This window comes from Hordeum vulgare, chromosome 1H, assembly GCF_904849725.1.
Source record: "Hordeum vulgare subsp. vulgare chromosome 1H, MorexV3_pseudomolecules_assembly, whole genome shotgun sequence".
NCBI classification, from domain to species: Eukaryota; Viridiplantae; Streptophyta; class Magnoliopsida; order Poales; family Poaceae; genus Hordeum; species Hordeum vulgare.
Window position 1 is genome coordinate 169,466,319 of NC_058518.1, and position 5,934 is coordinate 169,472,252.

At 48.6% G+C, this 5,934-nt stretch overlaps 1 long non-coding RNA gene across 1 annotated transcript; it reads right to left on the minus strand.

The window, feature by feature from the left end:
* Positions 1–3,968: 3,968 nt before the first annotated feature.
* On the minus strand, positions 3,969–5,400 carry LOC123408426. Its single transcript, XR_006612745.1, has 2 exons — positions 4,853–5,400; positions 3,969–4,271 (listed from the first exon to the last, which is right to left on the minus strand). It is a non-coding gene; the product is annotated as an uncharacterized LOC123408426 (long non-coding RNA).
* Positions 5,401–5,934: the final 534 nt, after the last annotated feature.

Consider the following 5,934-nt stretch of genomic DNA (forward strand, 5'->3'; position numbering starts at 1 on the left):
CTGCTGGGGCTGGTAGTTCTAGCGGAACGTTGGTGCCTTATACTACTGTTGTTGGTAGTTGGGTCTTGCCGGGGCTGACTGCCACAGGCGTGATTTCTGGTTACTGGGTCCTCCATTGCCCATCAACTTGCGCTTACGTGTGTCATCCACAGCACGATGCTTATCCTCCAGCATGAGGGCCTTGTTTACCAGATCGCAGAAGGTCCGACATTCACAGACAACCAGATGATACCGAAGCGACTGTTGCAGCCCTTCCAAGAAGCGTTCCACCTTCACAGCTTCAGTGTTGACGTCTTCTGGTGCATATCTTGATAAAAGGTTAAACTCTTGCACATACTCCTTGATGGTTCCAGTGCCTTGCCTCAAGGCTCAGAATTCCCGCTTCTTAATAGTCATCATTCCAGGAGGAATGTGAGTGGTGCGAAACCGTTCCTTGAACACAAGCCAAGTGATAGCTTGCCCTTCTCGCATGATCTGGAACCCGTCCCACCAGGCTCTGGATGTGCCTCCGAGACAGTGAGAAGCATAAAGGACTTTCTCGTGGCCATCGGTGCATTTGACCACCATGAGGAGGTCTTCGATGGTGCGGATCCAGTCATCGGAATACAATGGTTCAGTTGTCTCCGTGAATATGGGAGGTGTAGTCCTCATAAACTCAGACATAGTGGAGCGACTGTTGCCATTTCAGTTCTGCGGTGGATTGTTCACTAAGACTTGAGCCAGCTGTTGGGTGGCGACGTTGTTGGCTTGACGTTCCTCTCGGAGAGCTTGGAGGAACTGAGCCACTGCCAGGCTCTCCGCAGGAGGCGGTGGCGGGGGAATGTCGCCTTGCTGCTGCTAAAGGTGATCTCCAGCTTGAGCGGACCCACCAGTTCTCTGCTGCTGGATAGAAGTGGCAGTGTTGGGGTTGCCTATGGTGCTGGTGCGGGTTGAAATCACCATCCTGTTTGGGGAGCAGACAGGTCAATATACCGAAGTGGTCAGGGAATCATAAGGGATGACGCTCCTAGATAAGGGAGTTTGGTGCTGTGCTAGTGTGTGAGTCTAACAAAAAGGTTTTGAGAAAACTAATGCATTAAATTAAAACAAGTGATGTAGTCACTTACAAGCTGCCTAAGGCAGAAATGCGGCTTGCATCAAACAGGAACACACAACACTCATGGTTCTCATGAACCGATACATGGACTCAGCTACGCTCGGGAGACTCCTGATCTGCCTAAGACATTCGTCTAAGCGGCGGACTGCTCGGTCTTATATGCAGGTTCTGCAGGGTCTTCATCTTCATCCTGGTCGGTACCTTCTTCCTTCAGAGGTATGGGAGATGGGAATGGTCCATCACGTCGTCTCTTCGTTGGCGAAGCGGTGAGGAGCTCAGTGTATTCTTCCGCGGTCAGACAGCGACTCTGAATAGGGGTGGCCTGGAGCGGAGGTGTCCCTCCTCAGAAGGCATGCTCCTTCCTTTTTGACCTTGCGGGTCTTCATCTTTTCTAGGCGAAGTAGGTCCTTGACTTGGTGCAGTTCTTGGTGAAGCGTCATGGACTCCTTGATCATAAGGTGAGTCAAGGTGTCGGCGGAGAGGCTGAAGTAGGTCTGAAACCTGAGTGGCGTCCCGTCCTCCGAGGATGGGTTAAGCGTCCATCTCCCATCAATCACGTCCTTAATAAAAGGCAGGTGACGAGTAGCCGGCTCGTTTGCCATCTCGGGAAGGATGTCGCGGAGATGCACGAGCACCCCTCGTGCGGCTGTCTCCACTGCCAACATCAGATTCTCCACCTATGGTCCTTCAAAGAACCAACTAGTTGGGGAGTCGTTTGCCTTCACTATCACGACCACGTGATATTCCTTTGTGTCGGTGTTGACCCAGTGCTCGTGGTAGAGAAAAATGGGCGTGCGGCGTACTTGACACTTCTCCAGGCTGTCTCCCAAGAGTAGGGGAAAGCCCGTCTCCAGAAGCATCTCAGGTACGGTGACCATCTACAAGGTTTTTAGGAGGGTTAGAATTTCTGGGGGTGGTATGAAATGGTAGTAGGGTGTCGAAAATCTCAAGTGTAAGGGTTGAGCGTACTACTCGTCTCGGTTATCGTCCATGCTACCTAAGGCTTCCTACAGTTAGGATCGCTCTAATACCAGCTCTATGAGGACCCCGACCTACTAGTCGAGCTCGCCGAATGAATGTGCTGAGTGATCCGAGAGATCAATGCTCACCGAACACACATATATTGAATATAAAGAGTCTTACATCCAACATATCGATTATTACAACAAATGACCGTCAAGGTCAAGTTCACATAGGTAGGGCCTATAAGGCCAATCACACCGATACATCTACTAGCGGAAATCTTGGGGCTAAACGGGAGCCCAGCCATCAGCCTAGACCAACAGACAGAATAGGTTATGCTTAAACTGGGCATTGAGGTGAAACTGGGCATCGCCACCAAATATAGTATGAGAAGCATGCTAGAATTTTCTGGGAATTTATTGGAAATTCCAAAAAGTCAAAACAGACAAAATAGGTTTTCAAGGATTTGTTCAAATATTTTGAACATAATAGGGGTTGAAAATCTTATGTATGGAAAATATATGTCCTCTAAGTATCTTCAAATTTTCTCAGATTTTTCTAAGACAGAAAAGTAGTTTTTCATACAGAAATATCATTTCTGGCCTCAGAAAAGGACATGCAAATAAAATAGGAAAATACTTTATAAAATAATTATTTTGTGATATTGGAGCGTTAAAATAGTTCTAAAACTAGATTACCATCCTTGGGTGAAGGCACTCCCTTGACATTAGGGACTTGTAGTGCAAACTCAAAGCAAGGTTTTGAAATAGTCAAAAATGAGAAAAAGGTTTTTATGAAAGTGTCATGTTATAATAAGCTATTTTTGGATCCACTCATTCAAACATACACACAAACAATGACAATCAGGGCACTCATGGCACTTGCTTAAAAAGTTTTAATAAACTCAGATTTTAAAAAGGCTACACTTGAAGTGAGGTAAAAACAGGGTGTGACAGAGGAAGAGAGAGTAGCGGGGGGTGGGGGGAAGCTCCGACCTCTGGCGAGGTGGTTGTCGCCAGCGATGACAGTCTGGCGGCTCGCCGGAGTGGCACGGGCGACGGGGCCGGGTGGAGATGGGGCCACTGGCGGGGCAGAGGAGCTCGCTCTCCCGATCCAGATCGGGAGCGAGCGATGACGACACGACTCGTGCCCGAGAAGTACCGAATCTGGGCCTCGCGGGCCCATGCGGCTCGTGGGAGGCGCTGGGGCAACGGGGAGGCCACATGGCGGCGGTGGAATTGCCGCATGCGACAGCGGGGCTCGGCAAGGCTCGCCAAGTGGTGGGCAGGGGCTCACGGAGCCGGATTTGGATGGGATTGTGGCGGCTAGTATGGTGTGGGAGAGGGTGGTATCCAAAAATGGCATGTGGGAGAGGGTGGTATCCAAAAATGGCATGTGGAGGTGGTTTAAATATGCAGGGAGGCTAGGGTTTGAGGGTTCTTAGCCCGATTTAGACCTCGCGATTGCGATCGGACGACTGCGGAAGTGACGACTGCGGAAGTGGAGGTTGGCTAGGTGGAATGTTTAGAGGGGTTGGGCTGAGAAGAGAGGGAAGAGAGGCCCGTGACAAAGTTTTAAAATCCGAAAACGTCCCATGGATTACCAGCTAGTACCGCCATATGTTTAACGGTTCACGTATCAAACGGACTTTGATTGCAACGAAATTTGACAGACGGCCTATCTAGACTATATTAAAACCGTATGGCAACTTTCAATCCAATTCAAGAAAGTTTTATACACATTTTTAAAAACAAAATATTAATGATGCCGCGGACATGTGTGATTGGTCTCGAAACGGTCAACAATAAAAACAGAGAGAACCGGCAACTAACAAGAGATGCAAGTTTTTGAAAAATGATGCAACCAAGTATAAATGCAATATGGATGATGCGCGTGATGCAACGATGAGTGCGACAACCAGATAAATCACACGACAACAATAAAATAAAAGAAGAATCTTCTAGAACATCAGTTTCGGGCTGTTATAGCAACACTACACATTTTTTTGCTTACTCAGTCTGATTGCTTTCCACTTCTCTGTAGAGACACTGGACTGCGCCCGCGGAGTGGAGCTGGAGCATTCACCGTGTCACTCGGTGGTTCCTCCACAGCTAGGATGTGGTTCCCTTCTTAAATGTTGCGGTAGGGTAGCTCGTTGTACTCAGCAATGATCTGGTGGGACTGCAGCATTCCATTTCCAAGGTTGACCAATCTACACAAAAGCATGGTCATATGCCACATAAGATACACCATATATCATTCAGAATTATAGCATAGAGTAAGATCCACCAAATATATTTGCAATTCAGAGAAGTATTTGGAATTCCATTCAAAATATTACAGCGCTGGTTTTGACGGTTCATTTACTAAACTTGACAACATTATGTGGTATTCAGTTCAGTGAGATGTTGTGCCACATAGATCCTATGAGATCCAGGTATCGGTAGACCGATTAGTACATCATATTCAGAAGTACTGATTAGCACTAGGACAGCTGCACCAGCGAAGCTAAAAGTGCACGTGCAGTCAGATCTGGCAGCCACCAACAGAGCCCTAATAGCATGAGGTGTGCCATCAGTGTTCAGTACTAGGTTTCGACAAAAACTTGTTTAAACATTTGATTACTTGACCAGATTTCTTGAGCAGGAATGAAGTTGCACACTAGGACAAATCTAGTCAATTGGAGTACATAACAGTTCTCTGCTGGCCACCGGCAGGAGATTTACATACTGGCATAAGCTTATCATAAATAAATAAAAGTTAGTGACACTGCAAGGGAAACAAGGTTTGGACCTGGTGAAGACTGCAACAAGCTCATTTGAGTGCGCGAAGAGGGAGTCACCGATGTGCTCCCTGATGCTGTGGAGGCGGCTGAGGACGCGGTTGCCGGCGGCTTCCCCAACACTCAAGCTGTCCTCCAGAACAAGATTATCAGCTACGTGTTCTTCAGTTCAGTTTGAACTCCCTCAAAATTACTCTATGAACTTCCATAGTATCTTTCTATGAAAAAACATCACACGTAGTGGAATTGCAACCCAACTTTCATATTTTGTACATTTGTAGTCTACACAAAGAAACCATCTTCATCTGTAACGCATACTCCCTCAGTTCTAAAATAAGTGGCTCAAAAATGACCCAAACCCAACTTTGACCCAACTTTGCACTACAAAGTTAGGTCACTTTTGAGTCACTTATTTTGAGACAGAGAGAGAGAGTACTACTCTGCAAGACAAGTTAGATACTCCAATGAGGCATAAATACAAACATGTGCACTGCACCATAGGCAACATACAGGATTGGCAGGCAGTAGTCACCGGCCAGACATTTTTTGGGAATCACACGAGCAAGCACACACAGCCGAACACACATGAGCACACACGCATCAAACTGAAGCCCTTATACATCTAACTCAAGTTGTTCAAAAAATGGAAACATCAAACTGAATTTGTTGGCCAGGCTAAACTTCTCTCCCTCGACCTTGGTCGGGTTGGCAGCAGGCGTGCGCGAGGCCAGAGGGAAGGCCGCAGCGATAGGGGAGGTGGCTAGACTCGCGCGCATGGGGTGCCGACGGTGTGCTGGTGGTAGAGGTGATCGGGGTGCGAGCGGTGTTGGCTCCGGTGGTCGGTGGCGTCACCGAATCCAAGCACGTCGGCGATGGAGGAGCACCACCGGGAGGAGGCGGAGTTGGCAGGACCAGCGGCGACGCTCTCGGTTGGGGTGGGGATCTGATGGTGCCGGTTACGGCGGAGAGCGGGCGGCGCAGGAGCGGCGACACCGGTTAAGGGAGATGCGGGCGGCGCGTGGGCGGCATCGGCTGTTGGGACGGGGTGCAGGCGGCATGGTGGCAACAACACTGGTTGGGATGGGATGTGGGC